The sequence below is a fragment of the Ammospiza nelsoni genome, chromosome 5 (assembly GCF_027579445.1).
Source record: "Ammospiza nelsoni isolate bAmmNel1 chromosome 5, bAmmNel1.pri, whole genome shotgun sequence".
NCBI lineage: Eukaryota > Metazoa > Chordata > Aves > Passeriformes > Passerellidae > Ammospiza > Ammospiza nelsoni.
This window is the reverse complement of record NC_080637.1, coordinates 74,621,231-74,640,927: the sequence shown is the minus strand read 5'-3', so window position 1 is coordinate 74,640,927 and position 19,697 is coordinate 74,621,231.

Below are 19,697 nucleotides of genomic sequence, written 5' to 3'. Positions count from 1 at the left end.
CTCATGCATTCAGGTCTTACTCGCGTAAGTAAGGCTTACAGTAGTCAGAGCACAGGAATCACATTTACAGCCAAGTCTAGTTACCTGAGATGGCCATTACAGACTGGAAGAGAAGGAGAGCAGTGTCGGCACAAACGCTGAAGGCAGTAAAACCCGCGAGCCCGAGCTCCGTCCAGCATTCCCAGGCACCTTCCCAAAGGCTGCCAGGGCTGCGTCTCACCCAGCGCAGCTCAGAGCCACGAACAAAGCCGGGAGCCCCCGCGCCCACGGCTGCCACCGAGAGCCCCGAGCCTCGGCCGCCGCCCGGCCCGGGGCTGCTCGGAGCCGCAGCCCCCGGCAGCGCAGCCCGTGTCCGCCCGGCGGGGGCCGGGCACAGACCCGCGGCCCTTCCGCGCAGCTCCGCGGGGCGAGCCCCGGCCGGACGGACCCGCACCACCCGCTTCCCCCGCAGCGCCCGGCCCGCACTCACCGCACCCCTGAGGGCAGAGCAGGCGGCGAGGCCCGGCCCGGCCCGGCGGGTCGGGGGCGCTGAGTGGCCGCGACCCCTCACGGGGCTCCGCCCGGGCAGCGCACGGCGCACAATGCGCGGCCGCGGAGCCACGCCGGCGGGGCGGGCACGGGCGGGCCGGGGGCGGCACCCGGCTGGGAACCAGCGCCCAGAACCGCTGGAGCCGCCCGAGCCCAGCCCAGCCCGGCAGGGCCGCCGGGGGCACCCCGGGACGCGGCCTCAGGCCGGCCCAGCACCGCTGCCCTCGGCGTGCGGCCCCGGTGTGTCCTGCGGAACCAACCCGGCCACGGGCCCCTCCCCGGCCCCAGCCACAGTGGAACAAGGGATAGCGACCGGGCAGACACACGGACACAAGAAAGGGGCAGGTGTAGGCAGCAGCGCATTCACGCGTGCCAAGGAGAAATGATGCTGCTCCAGGTGCTCCGGTGCTGGAGGAGCTGGGAGGCCACTAGGAAGCATCACACCCTTCTCCATGGGCACGCAGAGCCGGCATGCCGCGGTCCCGGCGAGGGCTGTGCTGGGGCTGGCCGGAGCGTGCTCCAGTTCCCCTGGATCATACCAAACTGCTGCTCTGGCCGCGGCTGGGAGGGGTAGCTTGGATCTGAGCTATGCGATTTTAGGTACACCTTGCAAGGGTTTAAACCAAAGGAAGTTTTATAAAATCAATTCCACCTTAACTTTCAGCCACATCGAATCGTAGCTTGGTTGGGCTATCTGGCAGGCACTGCTCTCATACCTCCTTCAGCTGTCCTGCTTGAGGGAATGACGGTGCCAATAAGCGAGTTCAGATGCCAGCTGTGTTTGCGTGTTACTGCCACTATATCTGTCACAGTACCATGGGTTTCAACCTACACAGTCTCAGGGACTGCTCATGCTTCATAGTCTTCCAGTGCCAGCTGGTCATCACCATTTACTGGAACTATTTGATCCAGTTTGCATTCCAGGTAGGAGGACTTTAAATGGTGATGGTATATCGAGGAACTAAACTTCTGTGAGGAACCTCTTATGGCATCAGAGCCTCACTTTGCTGGATTAATTTGTGATTATGCTAGGTAGGTGAAATACCATCCCAATATGGTGTCTTGGTGTGAGAAATATTTAGTTTTCACCAAATATTTACTTTTCACTAGATGCCATAGCATCTAGCTGATAAATATTTTGCAAAATAGCTGCAATAGCTAAAACATCAAAATGAACATAAGGTTACTTACCATTGGGTAATTTTTGAGTGAAGCATTCTTTAGGAAGAGCTGAAGTTTTTCATCCCAGTCAGTGAGTTTACCTTGAGAATACACAGTGCACCTGAGGGCTGAGGATGTTTGTCCAGAATGCCAGGGACCCACAGTTCCTGCTTTGATTCAGCTGCTGAATTTGCAGGCAGGTCCCACACAGCGTCTGTAGGAACAAAACTACAACAGTGATTGGCTGCTTGAAGGAGGATCCATCTCTGTCTTTTCTTTGCAACTATGAATTTTGGTGTAAATTGTTCACTATGAACTGGGCAAAGGAACAGGCTCTTGCCCCGTGACCTTCCTGTTGGACATGAGAACACTGCACAGAGGCAGTGTGAATCCCAGGGGTCCCTAGCACAAGGAATCTACCCAAGAAGCTGTTGCTGCCCTCTCACCCCATTGCCTCCATCGTGCAGGGCCTCTGCAGAGAGGGTCCCTGTTCCTCACGCTGCACAAGAGCTGCACACACCACTGCCCCTTGTCCTTGCACTTCCCAAAGCCCCCTCGTGTTCCACACTGTCCCTGCCTCTCCCTCCGGCAGGCATTGGGACTCTGCCCGCCAGGACCCTGTCTCATCACCTCCTCTGATAAAAACAAACTAACAAACCAAAACCAACCAACCAACCACAAAAGGAACCAAATCAAAACAAACAAAAGAGAATAATTTGAATTTTGAAGTGTTGCAGGAGGTGAAAGCTGTTTCTGCAGTGCTCTGCTGCACATACTGATGCAGGTAGTTTTTTGCTGTCATGCTCTTGCCCTTCCAAATCTGTCACTTACGCAGGTCCAGGGAATTGCTTATAGGATTTCTCTGGGCATCTTTCTAAGATTTTGGGTAATTAATAAATTTGGACTGCTGTTGACCTTGCTGCTAAGGGGTTGCTGCTTTCCATGCCAGTGTTGGCTGCATTTCCCTGATTACAAAAAAGGATTCCTACATCTCATATCATTAAAAGTTTAAGTGCTAGTGGTCTCTTCGCCTAAAGAGTCCACATGCACCATCTGCAGGGACTTCAACTTTCTACAAAAATAATATTTTTCATTTTCTATTTTTGATTTGTTTTTTGATCAATTTGTTTATTGCTGCTAAGGCTCTTCCTTAAGGGAGTCTGTTTTCTAAGTACTGTTTTTAGTACCCTGAAGAACAAACTTACAGTAGCCCTATAAAATAGATTTTAAGTATTAATAGCAGTGTACTTGTAATGGCATAGGGAATGATAATATCTTCTTTAAAGTCCATTCACCAAAATTACCTCAATAAATAACATTATTACTCTGATACTAGACTAAAAGCAATGAAATAATAAATCCTTACATATTTGCTGTTTGTTGAAACAATTCTTTCAAAAAATTACCATAAAAGATCTGAAATTTCTGTAAGTCTTCAACAGCATATCCTGTTTGTCTTTGAACAGACACTCCTTTTTTCAAATTAAAAAAACAGTGGTTTTGTTACTCTCAATGTATCCAGATATATTACTCCCACAATAACAACTGTTCAGAGCTGTTTTACCTCATTTATCCTTTGGCTAACACTTGTTTGCAGTAGCACCTGTAGCTGACCTTTCTCCAACAGCAAATACAAACCTTATATATTTGAAGTTTACAAGTTTTTTGAGCTTAAGCTACTGGTATCTGCTGGCTCCATAAAGCAGTGAGGCATCAACACAGACACCTTGGAACAACTCACTGTGAGGGAGAGGAGAAATAATGGAAGACTGGGAAAATTCCAGCTGGTCATGAACATTACTGCCTTCAGGAAGGAGCTGAAGACCTGGGATGATGTAAAAACCAGAATGCCAGTAGGTAGCTCAATACTCCATCAAGATCCAAAGCTTGTAGGTTTCATATTTTCAGAAGCCAAGTTATATCCATGCAGATAAGTCCATACACAGATAGTACGTGGCATTCCTGCCTAAAGGACAACTCTGCTGTCATGAACAGCTCAGCTTCCTGGTCAAAATATCAGGACATTTGCAAAGAACAGCTCTGGGTGAGAGAAACATCCTTGTTAATAAGGTGGCTTTTTTGTGCTGATATCCTGAGAAGTTCACAGAAATTTAAAAGACAAAAATGCTTATCAGTACAAAAAATGAACAACCTATCCAAATAACTGAAGGAAAAGCCTGTGTGTCATCAGAAATGCTGCCTGCGTAATTTGATTTCTTTGGAGTAGGCCTTGGATCCATATTATGACCATTCCAGCAGCCAAAACATACACAATTACATGTATAACCTTCCTGCTCTTATCTAATCTGGGTTTTTCAACCTCCTGTTAGCTTTGTAACTGAGACATCTTCCAAGTGACTGACTCTGCAGCCTCCTACATGCTGAATGAAAACCTGCCTGCCAGGAGGATGGCTTTTGTGTTTGTACCTTTGTGTGGACCCCTGAAAGTCAGAGACACTCGGGAGTGCCCAAGGAAAGGAGTGAAAGATAGTGGTTTCAAAAGCCACCCTCGAGGAGCATTCCAGGTAAATGAGAGGGAAAAGCATCCCAGGAGCAGCAGCCAGAGATGAATGAGGTGGGTGGGAGCTGCTGCAGGGCACTGGCTGCCTCCTACCTGCTCCCATGAGGGGAATCCTGCACCCAGGCCTCAGGCATGTGTTGTACCTGCTGTTCACGCAAAAGCAAGGTGTGTTCTAAAGGCTCCTTAGGGCTTCTTTCCTCTGCACCAGAGATGTTATCTATGCCACATGCTGCTCTAATTAATACCTTTGTTTAATGAACAATGTGTAGGGGAAGATTCTGTGATGGAGAAGACTGGTCAGAACAGCTACAAATCCACTGAAGTGTTTCAAAGTGATTTGTATAACATTTTTCAAGTTCAGCTGTGTACTATTAATGTGCCTTTTTTTTTTTTTTTTTTTTTTTTTTTTTTTCTGTGGGAAGTACCTGTTTTCTCTTTACTGTGCTTCATTCTCCCAGTTCAAGACAGTTTGTGCCCCAAGAGATGCCAGTGGAACAGAGATGGAGAGAAGAAAAACCATGCAAGGAAAGGTTCATACACTTCATGTGACCACTTCTCTGGTGCCCTCTACCCCTCAGGACAGAGGAAAGCATACCCCATCCCAAAATACTGCAAAATGAGAAGAAACATTTTGGGGAGGCAGGTTCTCGGTGTTTGAGGTGTTCAATACATGATGGAGGAGATCATGAGATGTCAGTGCTGTGCAAAGATCAAGGCACTCAAGAGCAGATCTGCAGAGACCAGGCACAGAGGATGGAAAAGCACTTTATGGTGAGCTCATGACTCAGTACCATGATTTTCCAAAAATGCTGGTAACAGGAGAACAAAGTGTCATTTACTACCAAAAATTATTGCCAATCCAGTCAGATTGCTAATTCATTTTATGAAAATCAACAGATTGTGTGATGGAATTTCAGACTACACCTAGCTTTTATAGAAATCTGTTGGTCTTTTCTTTCACAGGCAGCTCCTCAAAGACAATCTAGAAGGTATTCAAATTTAGTCTTCCCTACACCACAAACCTGACTTGCTGACTTTTTAGATCAGACAATGACAAGTGTCTAGGAGTTACTTGAGCAGAGGAATGATTTCAGAGGTTTATAAACAAATGTCTCCCTATTCATTGTGTCCTAGAGAGGCAGACCATTGCTCCCAAGCTGTCTTTTAGGGGTTTTTGGTGGGTTGCAGCTATACACACACACTCAGCTCTCTAAGATATTTTCTCTTACATAAGCAGAGCTTGGAGGATGCTCACAGCTTTGCTCAGCAGTCATTAATTTCCCCCCGGTGCTGCAAATTGCTGCTTTGCTGCTGCTTCCTCTGCTTTACCCCAGCACCCAAACATCTCTCCCCCTTGGCCAGATTCAACTGCTCCCTAAGGGAAGGAGCATCCTTGCTTTTTTCAGAGAGCTCTTTACACACCCACTCTCCTCTCACAGGGAGATAACCTACAAAGCAAGGACAATCAAAACACACACTGTCTGTCACACAGAGCTGTCGCTCTCAGTGTGCAGATGGCAATAATATTTGTTACTCACTGATCACCAGTGATCCGGGGACATGGCTTGACTTTCCAGCCTGTGCTTGTGGCAGCTTCCAGGACCAGCAGGAGCACCAGGAATCTCCTTTTGGAGCCTCGTTAATACCCACAGGCAGGCCAGAGGGGATCACCCAGCAAAGCTGCAGGGCAGGAACAATTTAACATGTTGCAGATGAAGAGAAAAACAAAGGACATCATCAGATCTTCCCACAAGCTAGACTTAATGCATGGAGAGGAATTTGCAGCATCCCAAACTTGGAAAAAGGGCATTTCTAAAGAAAGCCACCTGCTTTGACAGTATTTTAGGGGTGGTGGGTGTTAGATTCACAGTGTTGAGACGTTGAATTTGTCAAAAGATTGGGAAGATGCTTCAGCCAAGAAGCCCCAAATATCTGTTGGGAACAGACTTCTTTTTCAGATCTGATGGAAGATATCAAAGGAGTCAACTTTAAAATGGAATCACCCTATCTGCTGCCAGTAAATGTTCTGAGAGTGTGCTATAAAACTAAACTAGACTTTGTTAGATCTTACTTTCTGTCACATCATCAGATAGGGTTGCAGAATCACACACCAGCACAATCCTCATTTTTTCAGGAGGTTCCATAAACTTATGGTCAGTCATTGTGTGTGTATGTGCTATGGATGCCAGAATAATTGTCAGCAAAAGCCTGAGGAGTGAAGAAGTAAAGAACAATCTCTTCCTTATTCTGCTGGCAGTTCAGAATTTCAGTGCTTCACATTTTAAGTAATGCTGTACTTGTGCATGAGAAAATAATTGCCACACAGGAATCCACATCTCAGGTATACTGTGGAGATCTCTGGGGCACCACCTTGATAAGTGCAAAGGGGGTAGAAGCTGTTCCACTTGCATGAGCACTGTGTTGTCTGGTGACCAGAGGAGTCAGAAATTGTCTTGTCTGATGTCCCCATTAAAAAAACCCAAACATTGTCCATAAAAAGATCTTTCTGCCCAGGGAAAAGGTTCTTGCTCAGCCCCAGCAGTGCAATTCCTGCAAGGTGCCCTTGAAGCAGCAGGAAGACACCAGAACCCACCAATGCTCCCCAGCAGCCAGGAGTCTTTGCACACTGAGGAGGCTCCTCTGCAGCCCATGGAGAGAGCTGTGTGTTACAGCCGTGTGCCAGCCAGGCAGGCTCAGCAGCAGCTGAGGAGAAGCCCCTGCAGCAGCCAGGGAAAAGCTGCCCAGTGCCCTGGGATGGTGTGTGATGAAAGGAGACACTGAAGGATAAAGCCTATGCAGATAAAGCCTTGCAGGAAAGGCCTTCACACTGTAGTACTACCTCCACCAGCTGCCGCTTCTCACCATTTATTTCTCCTGCGCAGGCACATTGTTAATGCAGGCAATGAGCTCCTGGGAGTTCCAAAGTGCTGGCACCTCCTGCCTCAGTGCCTCCTGTGCATGTGCAGCTTCCCAGCAAGAGGGCTTGGGCTGTGTTTGTAAAGATACAGTCAGCTAGCTGTCTCCAGGCCCAGAACAAGAACCCTGTATCTGAATGAGGACAATTCATTCCAGGAAGTGGGCACAGCCAAAATTGGCTGAAACCAGGGCCTTCTGTGAGTTCCACCTGACTTGCTAGCTTTTCCCTCCCCAAACCACTAAATTAAGAAAGCAAGGCAAAAAGCCTCAGCAGCACACAACCTCACTGCATAAAATTATGCCTCACTCAGCAAAAAGAAGGAAGCGAGTAAAACAATGCAAGTGATTTATATCATTCCACTCGCTTTCCAAAGGGCCGTGTGAGCATGCTACAGTCACTCATTTTTAACTCTATCTCACTACTGTTATGGATTCTGTGAACTGTCTGGCTAAGGCGCTGCTGGCCTCTGATATCCCCCCCAACCCTGCAGAGACGCTTCACAAAATCTCATTACAATGGGTGTAACTTTTGTAATAAAATAAATTGCTTATCCACAATGGCCTCACAGCTGGAACAATGAGCTGAGGCAATCCTGCATGGAAAAGTGCTGACCCAGCTCTCACAACATCCAAATTCAGCATTTTGCAGCAGGTGGCCACAAAACACGGAGACACAAGGTGAGGTTTGCACTCTCCTAACTTCCTCAACTCACCATACTGCAAGCATCAGGGTATCAGCATTAGCCCCTGCCACAGGGATAACACTGGGGAACGACAAAACATTTCAACAAAGCAGAAAATGCCTTGAAAAACCTTTCTCTTGATCTTGCCATATATTTGTTATGTCACACAGGTACAATCAAGCACACCTCTGGGCAAGCGCATGGAGCCAGAGGATCTGAGTCTCAGTGGAACCAACAGTGGAGAACACACATACACACCCTTTGGAGCCCATTTCCACTTCTGACACAGTGTTAAATAGCCCCACTGTAAACAAAGTTCTCTTTTCCTGAGCTGCTTGGGCAGTAGATCACACCTGTGTTATGTGAAGGGTAGCAGATATTTAATTTTCCTCCATAAAGCAGTCCTGCATATCACTCACCGGTGTTTCTGCACCTCCATCTGGATTTTGGGGGAGCACCCTCTAATGAGGCCTCTGCTAGTGCTGTGCAGTTGTCAGGCGCACATGAAAGAACTGATCAAAATCTTAGGTTTCTTCTTGAGCTTTAACTGATGTTTTCTTTAATTAGAGCATTCTTTTGGTTTTTTATTCTTTTTTCCAAACGTCAAAGCCGGTTGCTTCAAAGGATCATTTAAGTCACCCCTGCAAGAAGAGAGAAAATTGCTTGGAAAGATTAAAGGGAGCATGAGAGAGGGAGGTGCAGACTGACAGCACAGGACAAAATATTTAATGAATGCTTGATCCTCCTCCCCCCACAGTGACTCTGCAGAGGAAATGCAGAGAACAAATAAGATTTTTGCATTTAAGACACACTCATGACAATACAGCAGAATAGTAAATGCAACTTCTGTGACATTCATGAGAGACCTTTTGTGAAGTTCCTCTACTCCAGGCAGATCCTGGCAGTTGCCTACTCAGGTATCATATTGCTGATACTCATTCCAGCTCAGAAGAGCTTCAGAAAAGCCAATTTTAATTCTTCATTCTCAGTTCTTTTTTTCTTTCTCACAGCAATTTAAATTAAGCAGGATAGGCCTCACATCACAATACCTCATCTTCTAAATACACACCACATAATGTAGTAAAGCCTTTGGATAGAAATGTATTGTTTGACAATACAGTATTTCTAATATTTTCATGCTTTGCAGTTGCTCCAGTGGGTTTCTGTTGCAGTGCATATTGACAGAGAAATGTGTACATGTAGAAGAGTTCAGAAGAATGAAATCCAGCTGCATTATTGTGCACATATAAAAAATACTAGTCTTGTTTCAACCTAGGCTCTAGTGAATATCCATTGGCTGTTTTTAACAGCCAAAGCTGTGGGCCTGATGTTAACACAAACCCACCGACTTCAGTGGGACTCTGCATGGAAATAAGAATATCTTTACACAGCACTGCACTGTTCCATGCAGCTGATCCGGGAAGGAAAATTCACAGCAGCTTCCTGGAGCATTCAGCCTAAGCTGCTTCCCTCTTTGGAGCAATGCTCATGCTGCCTGTGCAGCTCAGAAGTAACAGAGGCTGCATTTTCTGATGGGGAAGGGATGACTCAAAAACCCGACTTTTTGTGCCAAAAGCAGCCAATTTGATTAAACTTTCCTAAAAATGTTCACCTTAAGTATTGCGAAGGACTGGGAAATTTTAAGGCACTAAACAGACCCAGTCATCTCCTCAGTGGGTAGGACAAACCTACCCTAAACCTACTTTTAAAAATCTTAGAAAAACATACCTGCACTATATGAAACAAGCCTAAGAACCATGGATATTTCTAGTCTAAGCCTGATATTTTCCAAACACAGAGACTTCAGGAAAAGACAAATTCAATAGCAAAAATGAAAAGACTCAAAGATCATGGTCTCCCAACTTTCCCCTTTCCCATTTACAAGCCAGCAGTTTATCTGCCCATGACCACATTTCAAAGAAGCCAAAATAAGGCATAAGGATGAAATTTGTGACTTCAGGACTGGAAAGCCTGTCCTCATTCCATCAAACACAAGTCAAGCACTTGAACAGACCTGATAGTGATCTAACAATCTCCAACAGAGGAGACCCATGATACTAAATGGATAATTAACCCAGTTCTACAAAATGCATTGATTGGAAGTTGGAAAAGTTCATAGCTAGACGAAAGACTTCCCTTTTTTGAGGTATGACACCAGTAAAATGGTGACCAATGAGGGAACTACTGCACTAGCATCGCTTGCCAGGTCCAGCTGTGCAGTGCCCTGAACACACTCCAGCCCCAGACACACAACTGTTATGTTTGGCTTTGTTACCTTTTGGGACTTTACTGGTGTAAACACATGTGTGCAGTCATGTAGGTACATACCCAAAAATGCCACGTGAACCTTGTGAGAGTACTGCTTTTCCCAGCTCTAGCCAAGGAATACATGGTCCAGACAAAGCAAAAAACCCCACAACCATCCCTGCCTCATTTGCTTGCTCTCTCCTTTTCTTTAGCTGGGACCAGGCATCTCCTGTTCAAATGGCTGCTTCTAACCCTTTGTTTTTCCCTTTCACCTGAGTGTTCAGGTCCTCCAGCAAGATCAGTGGCAAAAGCCTCAACCCAAGGAATTTTCACTTAGTTCAATTTGTTGTCTATTGACACAAATTCCTGATTGTTAATTGAGATCAATGATTTGAGGGGAAAGAGTACAAACACTAGAGACCTTTAGATCTTTCCAAGGGTGGGCATTGTAGCAATCTGAACATAAATCTGTTACACATTGCACACCTTGCTCCTGTCAGCTAGGTCACCTAATGTTATAGTACCTGCTGCAGAGGTTGCACCTTATCCCTGTAAAACACACAGGCAAGAACATCATACCCACATAAACTCCTCATGAAACCTTAGCATCAAAAATACAAACTTTGTTCCAAGATTAGTGTAACTACAATGGATACTGATATGCCTGTAAGCCCAGCAGGGCTTTGTGCAGGCCCAAGGGGATGGTGAACACTGTTCATTTGATAAGCAGGAGCCTTTCCCCTTTTGGGGAGTAAAATGATGCACTGAGGGGTGCAGCTCTCCCTCCCAGAGCTTCCTCCATGTACTGTGGCATTAACTGAGATCCCACCTTGTCCCATCACTTGCAATTCCTTAACCCTTCCCTCAAATTCTGCAGGGCTTTTACTTCATCAAACCCTCTCCCTCTTCAGGAATCTACACAAGTCCCTACAAAAATACTGGAAATGCAAAATATTTGCTTGCATTTACAATTCTAAGCAAAGAAGTTGTTGAAGAGAGCAGCTACAGTGTTCCATTTCATTTCTTTTCAGGCAATTCTGGGCAAAAGATGAAGACAGATTCCTGACTGGGATTCCTAAAATATGTCTAATCCTTACATCTCTTTGGCTTCAGAAAGAGTTGTGTAGAATGTACAGGATAGTTTGCTATCAGTTTTTTCCCTTCTGCTAGTCCAAGGATATGATGCTCATCACAAACTACAAAAAAAATTACATGGGAGAAGCTGCTTAGATTATTGAAGTATTAGCTGTGGATGTGAAAAGAGGCCTCTTGCTGCCAAAAATTAGGCTACAAGACCTCAAGCCATCTGCAGCAGGGTGGAAATTCTAATGATATCACATTGAAATAATAATTTGCTCCATATTTACTTGCTTTTCTCTCTCTTAAAGAAGGAGACAAGTAAACAGTGAAGGTAGTGAGCTTCAGAAACAATTTTCTAACACAAATAAAATAAATACATAAATAAATCTTCATGCTGGAAAACTCAAATGTAACAAAAGAGAAAGCAATGTAGGTATTTGTCCCAAGCCTCCCCCAGAGCAAAGCAGGCAGAAACACTCTGCTGCATTGCTTTACTTGGCATGCCCATATGGCAAGTGACAATCCCAAATCTCTGCCACACTCACTGGCTCTTTACTCGTGCCAGGTTTTGCTTTTTGCTCTGCTCACAGACACTCTGAGGTAGCCCTCTCTCACACAGATTTGCAGATGAAAGAAACAGGATATATATTTTCAGAGACCTACATCACTTAATGCAGGGGTCCTCCAAAATCTCTGAAGTCAACACATTCTTTATCTAAGCTGTTTATCATTAGATTATGCAAAAAACCCCAGACTGAGAAAAGCAAAGAAGAAATACAATCCTGAATAGGAATACTGATACTGACCTGCTTGCAGAGCTGAACTGTTCATGCCTTGGGATGCAGACATGACCTGAGCACATGCCTCCTTACCTGAAGGGAGGCAAGTTTGAGAGAAATGGAATCTAGATAGCAATAAAAATACTGGCTGATACAAAGCCTTCAAAAATTCCAAAAGAAAGGATTACTTTTCACAAAATGAAGGCAGTCCTACACTCCCTGTTTGAAATTAAAATGATAAAAGATACCTGTTGCATACAATGGGCCCTCCTAAAGAAATGGCATACACTTTACACTATCTTTCCTTTTATTGTCTGCTTGTGTCTTTGACTTGAACTTGCATTCTGGAAAATTTTATTACAAGTAAGTAAATAATTACATTAGTCACTTGTTATTAATTCTTTTTCCATATTCTAGTCTCCTATTCCAGGATTTAGGAGCAACTCAGCAATGTAAAACCCAGGTGCAAACTTTGTATCAACACCCAGTAAAGACAAGGCTGCAAAAGCTGCAAAGGGATTTGGTGAGCAGTTATGAACCACAGAGCCAGTGCTCTAAATTGAATTCAGTTTGTGAAATATTTGGAAGCCATAAGGGAAAAAAAAACCCCAAGAACACAAACCACAGACCCAGGGAGGATTACTCTGGAATGCAATGCAGTGACTATGATTTCAAACCTATTTTCAATTATAAATTCCTTAAGATGTCTCATATTTCTTGTCCTATTTACAACAGAGCAGTCATCATGCTATTAGGTATCAACAAGACCTAAATGATGAGCGTGAAATTAAAGCCACGAGTAAAGAGTGAAAACTGGAATAACAACTGTAATAAAAAAGAAATAAAGAAATAACTGCAGCTATTTTGTCAGGGACAGCTCAAAGACAAGCATGTCTCCCATGTAAAATAATGTAAAATTGTAAAATGCCAACATGTTTTAGAAGGGAGGAGCTTGAACACACTGTGAAATTGAAACAATTAAACAGATTAAATTTTCATAGTAATAGATAATGGCTGAGGAAAAGCAGCTCTGGCAGGCCTTAGTTTGGCAGGGTGAATAGGGGTGCCTTTATACTCACCAATACACATATTCTGAGGGTTTTTGAACTGCAGTCTGTGATCCAAACCTGTATTCATCTGGCTGCCACTCTGCGCTCCAACACACCTAGAAAATACACTAATAGAGACTGTGACTTACAATAAAAATATCAAATACCTTGACTTGGGTCACAGAAATAATGGTGATAACAAATCCATAGTATTGATGATAAATTCCCATGGCATTCATTTATAAATAGAAATATATAATTATGGCTCCAGTGCATTTCAGAAGAGTTACAATTAAAAGTAAACTGCTATATCTGCTTTATGAGTCACTTGCACACAATAAATGTAGCTTTTTCTTTCATTTGAAAACCCCAGCATTCTAGAAATGCCTTTTTCAGGCTGATTTTTCTGTTCATTATTGCTGACCAGGCACATTCTGAAACCTCCTATATAAACCACAAAGGCACCCTGACAACAGACACCCATATGAACCTGATAAATTCCACATGATTATCTAGTCTGTTACTTGCATTCTTTATTGCTGATTTGCACTGGAGATTTCCACCTGTCCAAACTCAGAGTGCTGAAGAAAGCAGAGATGTTTTATCCACTTTTGTTTAAAAAAAAAAAACAAACAAAACCACAGCAACAACAAAAGGCAAGCAAAAACCAAGTCTTCTAACAGGCATTTATGAATAATTCAAGTTTGCTGCCTTGGCTGAAATTCAGACGATTTCTGAATGGGTAGCCTGCTCCCATCCCACAGAATGATGATGGCATTTGCTGCAACCCCATCCCTAGCCCTACCCAGCCCTCCCTTCCATGGCATTGCCTTTCATACACATCCCCTGCCTTGCTCTGCCTCCTCCTTTCCTCCCAGGCTTTGCCAGGCTTTGCCTTCCTTCCTTTAGACCTGCTGGGTCTTTCCTTCCCTTCCTTGTCTTGCCTTGTGTACCATTCCCTGCCTCGACTGGCCTGCCCCTTTGTTTGGCCTTGCTTTGCCCAGCCCTCACTGCACTCACCTGCCTGTGCTCAGCCTTGCCTGCAATTTCTGGGCCTTCTCTCACCTCCCACCCCTCTTGCTTTCCCCACTGGTCGTGCCTTCCCACCTCTCCCGGGACTCGCCTGCAATTGGATTGCATTGCTTTGCCTGCCAAGGCAAAAGGCAAGGGGCAGTGGGCAAAGCAAAGCAAAAGCAGCTGCAGACAGGGCAGGGCAAGGCAGACACGAGCAAGGGAAGGCAAAGCAAGGCAGCAAGGATAAACCAGGCAATGGTACCGAAGGCGAGGCACTCCCTCAGAGTAATTCAATGGTGATGAACCGTGGGGAGGTCAACTCCAGCAAGAGATTTCTCACAGTTCCTCTCTTCACCAAAGAAGCCAACTTGGGCTGTGCACAGAGTGCAGTCTTAGAGGGTTTCATGGCTTTTCCTGATAGGCAGTTCTATGGGCTGGAGCTGTGCAGTGGGAATGCAAAGGCCAAGCTGTTGGGCTTTCTGTCCTGGTACCTTTAGAGTGTGAGCAGCCCCAGTGCCGTTCAGTTTAGCTCCTCACTCCGTGAGACTAAAGGATTGTGCCGAGACACACAGAGCTGAGAAGCAAAGTGCAGGCGCCAGGGTGTGCTGCTGCCTCTGTGGGTGCAGCTGAAGTTGTGAGCAGCAAGAGCTCTCTCAGCTGGCACTTTTGTGAGCTCTGTTTGCGTCTGATGTTTTCAAGCTTGTAGCCAGACTGCGAGAGTGGAAAGGTTTCCTAGGGCAAAGCAGTTCGTGTTGCCGTTTGAGTGCCGTGCAATTAGGAGTCAATCCCTGGAAGGGGAAGATCATTGAAGTCGTTTAGTCCTGACACCGCGGATTGGAGAGCGGTGACATTTTCAGCTTGACTCTCAGCCGGTGGGTGTTTCGGAGCTGGGCTGGTGCGGCCCCTCCTGCGAGCAGACACCGCCGTCCTGTGGCTGTTTGGGTGAGCGCTGACGGTGTGACAGCGCCCAGGACAAAGCCAGCGCGGCTGGCCCGGCCCCGTTCGTGCGGGGACAGCTCCGCTGCGGAGCCCGGCTCCTGGGGACTGACAGCACGGGCTCCTGCAGGCAGCGGGCATGGGAGAGGAATCGCTGCCTTTTACAGGCTGCACGAGAAAGTGCAACTTCCAGCACGGCCTCCTTCCTTCAGAACCTTTCCCGTGGGAGCGGCTCTCAACAGGTAACTCGCACCCACTGAGCTGCATCCTTTCCCTCAAGCTCTGTGTACCACTCCACACTCAGGCTCAGCTGATCTTGAACCCCTCCAAAACATCCATGGGCTTTTGCTTTGTTGCCTGCAAAGAAAAAGTCCAGCAACACAAAGCCAGTGCTGATGTTCATTCTCCCCTTGCACGCTGCAAACTGGACCAAGCACACTTAGTGATCTGCACTTTCCTTCTCAGCTATACAGAAAGCATCATCCTCTTCTCTCACGCCTAAGCTACGTGTTTCCAGCTGAGGACTGCAGGTCCATCAGTCACTGGAGCAGCTCTCAAACCACCCAAATGCTTCAGAAGAGAGTGTTGGCAGCTCTCTCACATTCTCTCATCCACTAGTGTCACACTGCATGTTAATAAAGCAGTCCACAAGCCGGAAAGATAATCCTTCAGAACAACACCAAATACATATTTGTGACTTGTGCAGCTGAGATCCAGCAAAATCCCAACCTCCTTGTTCTCCTAACAAATCCAAGAGAACAGTCACAGGTTCCAAACAGTTCCTAATACAAAGGCATGGGGGCCGTAAAGTCTGAGACTCCTTCAAAAGTGACTGAAAAAAAGCTTTGTCCCTGTTGGATTTATAACTTGGAAAGGCATTACAAAATTTATTTCTCTCCAATAAATTCCACATCCTCTTTAGCTTTCTGATTGATCCATAGGGAGAATCCATGTTGTCTAAATGCTACACCTGAGCTCAAACGCTGTTTTCCAAACATGATGTGAAGTGTTGAGTGGAGAGTTGTGGGGAATGCCCATTGAAAAACAACCTGCACAATTTTGCATAGATGAGACAGGTATGAAAGAAATCCACAGACTTCAAGAACCATGACATGGTTTGGGTTAGAAAGGACCTTAAAGATCACCTCATTCCACTAGACCAGGCTGCTCAGAGTCCCATCCAGGGATGGGGCAGCCACAGCTGCTCTGGGCAGCTTCACAGGGAAGAATTTAATCCCAAAATCCAATCTAAACCTACCCTCTGTCACTTGGAAGCCATTCTCCCTTGCCCTGTCACTCCAGGCTCTTGTAAACAGTCTCTCTTTATTTATCCTGTGGGATACCTTCAGGTGCTGGAAGGCCACAATTAGGTCACCCCAAAGCTCCTCTTCTCAAGGCTGCTCCAGCACTCCGTGTTAGCAAATGCTTGAGAAAAAGGAAGGTTTAGAGAAACATTGATTGCTCTGACAACTCTGAGCCACATTTTTGTCCAAAATCTAGTTTTTTATCAATGGGTTTAATCCTTTTGGCTCATCATTGAACTAAAGGGTTCTAGCCGAAGACATTTATTTTGTAGGGATTTAAACAAGATTCTGAGCAATGCTGGAGAATGGATGCCCAGAAGGTAAAATAATGCTGCTCAGTATGGCCCTTAAAATAGCTCAAAGTGCAGAGTTTGTAGTCTAGCTCACCAACCTCCAATAAGTATCTTGGGAGCCTGCAGCATGCCTGCTGTTACAGAGGGATCTCTGGCCTAGTTTCAGCTGGGATGGAGGGAGCTTTCTTCCCAGGAGCTGGGGCAGTGCTGGGGCTTGGATTTGGAATGGGAACAACATTGGTAACATACTGACGTTTTGGTTGTTGCTGTGTAGTGCTTACCCTCAATCAAGGATTTCCTGGTTTCCCATAGTCTGTCAGTGAGCAGATGCACAAAAACTGGGACAGGTGAACCAGAGTGGCCAAAGGGATATTCCATAGCAGCACCTACCCGAAATCAAGGATTTCCTGGTTTCCCATGGTCTGTCAGTGAGCAGGTGTACACAAACTGGGACAGGTGAACCAGAGTGGCCAAAGGGATATTCCATAGCAGCAGCTAAGCTGGGAGAAGTTGGCCATGAGCTGCTCAGGAATGGGCCGGGCATCACTCAGTGATGGGGAGTGGTGCTTATTCCTCTCGTAGGTTTTATTCCTTTCTCTCTCCTTTTCTTTAATCTATTATATTTTCTTTTGTCCAACTATTAAACTGTCCTTACTTTTTCTTGGATTTCATTTTTCTTTTTTTTTTTAAATTTTTCTCACCCCACCAGATCAGCCTTGCAGAAGCAAGTAACTGGTACTTAGTTGCTGTTGCCACAAGAATCTGCTGAGCTGTTCTCCTTAATCTGTCTTCCTCCTGGCATTCCTGAAAGGACAAGGTGGAAGCCTGCATGCAAACACGTTGACATTTCAGTTTTGTTTTCTCACTGAATAAAATAACAGCTGCACCTGGTGTGTAATTGTGACATTTAGAATTCCCTTTGCACCAGTCTTGTGTTTGGAAGATGTGGAAAATCCTAGTGTGTGATTCTGAAGCCCAGCCCTGATTTACACATTGCTCTAAGGTAGGAATTACTGCTCTTCTCTGCTGCAGCCTCTTGGTGGCAACAGCACCAAGGCAGCATTTCTGAAAGAAAGACACTAAGTTCATAATTTGGTTAGGAGTTAGCACCTGACACATTTTTATTGGTATGTCTCTAGTGACTTAGAATTTATTTTCATGATATTTGGTTAAACTGTATGCAAGGAAGGAATACTTAGTGCTTACTGGAGATAAAACAGTATTTTAAACTTATGGCCTTTTTTCTGGCTTTGCTAGCACCACTTTTAAAATCATGGTATACTTGGTTCATTGCCAAATTTGCACAATTTCTAATCACTACTAAAGGGGAGGGTTTGGCTCCTCACCTTTCAGGCAGTTTCCAGGTGGCTGAATTTGGGTTGTGTCCTATCCAGAGATGATGTGCAATGTGCCCCAAACTTCTGGTTATTCACATTACCTCTTAACTGCAAAGTCAAGGGTATCAAACTCTCAGCGTGAAGTTCTGGCATAGCAGAAACACACAGCTACAGTATGGGGACTTGTCAGGACTTTGAATTACTCTGCATTTGCCTCAACCCTTTTGGACACTGGTTTTTGTTACTGCAACAGTCCCATCTGTGTATCACCATCCAAGACATCCTATCTAATATTCCCATTCCAGGCTCAGGTTGAGAAAATTTTTTAAAAATTACCCAATCTTGATCTAAGGATGGCAAGTGGTGTAAAAAGCCCTTCCCTTTCACAAATCGTTCCATTTCCGATTGATCCACATAGTTTTAAAGTATATCTTGTGAGCAGGATTTCTGCCTCTTGGTTCTAGATACCTATTCCTAACACAGGTTCTTTTTATAGACAGAGGGGAAAAAGAAGCACGGCAAAAGCACATTTCCTCTGGCCTATATTGTTATCAGCTGAAGACTGACCTAGACAAGTTGCTTCTCCCATTGGCTCCCTCTTACCTCTACCTCAACCCTAATTTTGACATAATTTTACCTAAAGAAAAATATTTTTGTTTCAGACTCTGATATTTCATGCTTTCCCTGCCAATGAGCTGAATCAAAGGAATTTCTAAATCTCCCAGTACAGTGCACATTTTCAAGCCTCCAAGTCACTTCATAGGTGTTAAAGCTCCCTCCAGTTTTTCAGGAATTTGGGGGATGATGGGTGATTCTGATAGCACTTTGCAAGCCTGATTCCAGTGTATGTGGGTCAAGAGGCACTAGCAATAAGCACCTTACTGTGGTGCTCTGAACTAATTAGACAAGTGACTCAACCACTTAGTTCTGGAAAATTGTCATAGTGGTGTGACCATAATCATTCACAAGTGACGCTGTAATCTCTGCACTGCCTTGTGTTGCACAGCTTAGACAGAAGGGGGTTTAGAAAAATGTCTTTGTGATTTGGATATAACAAAGAAACAGGACAAAAATTAATTTAACTTAATATAGTAAATGATGAATAAAAAGAAAATGACAATAGGGAAAAAAAAACCCTTAATGAACCTTATAGTGGGTTGTCTGGGAGTAAGCTATTATATAGTATATTCTATGTTGCTTTGCTTTGTGCCCCAGAATGGTTGCTGTATCTCTAGGGCCAGGGACTGGATCTGTGTGGGGCTGGGAGAGGGAAGAGGCCCTGCTTCAGCACGGGCATTTTTCAAAGCCTCGCTGTCCAGGTTTTCAGTGGTTTGGGGCATACTGCGAAAGGTGAAAGCTTGGCCTGAGCTCCTGTTTCCCTGCGGCACATTTTGGGCACTGTGCCCAGGGCCTGCCCGCTCGCTCACTCACCTGTTTGTTCCCCAGGGTGTGGAAGCCCAGAGTGTGGGTGCCCTCAGGCCGGCCTGCGCCGGAGCCCTGCTGGCCACGGCTGCTCCCTGGGTGCTAGGCTGGGACTTGGATCCCTGCAGCTCCTGCACTGCAGGCTGGCTCCTTTCTGCTCGCTTTCTGCCCGTTCCCCGGCCCTTTGGCTGTCCCAAGCCGCAGTGCTGCCATCGCTGGCCTTCCTGCCCACAGGCCGCTTCTCCCAACATGGCGCCCGAGCCCTCACGGCCTCCGCAGGGCCCCTCATGAGCTCCGCAGAGCGTGCCGGAGCTGCGGCCAGCTGCTGCCTGTGGGCTTGCCTGAAGGAGAAATCTCCTGCAACAGGTAAAACACAGAATGTTTTATTTTTGCCTCGATTGCTAGTTTGTTCTTACTCATTTTTTAG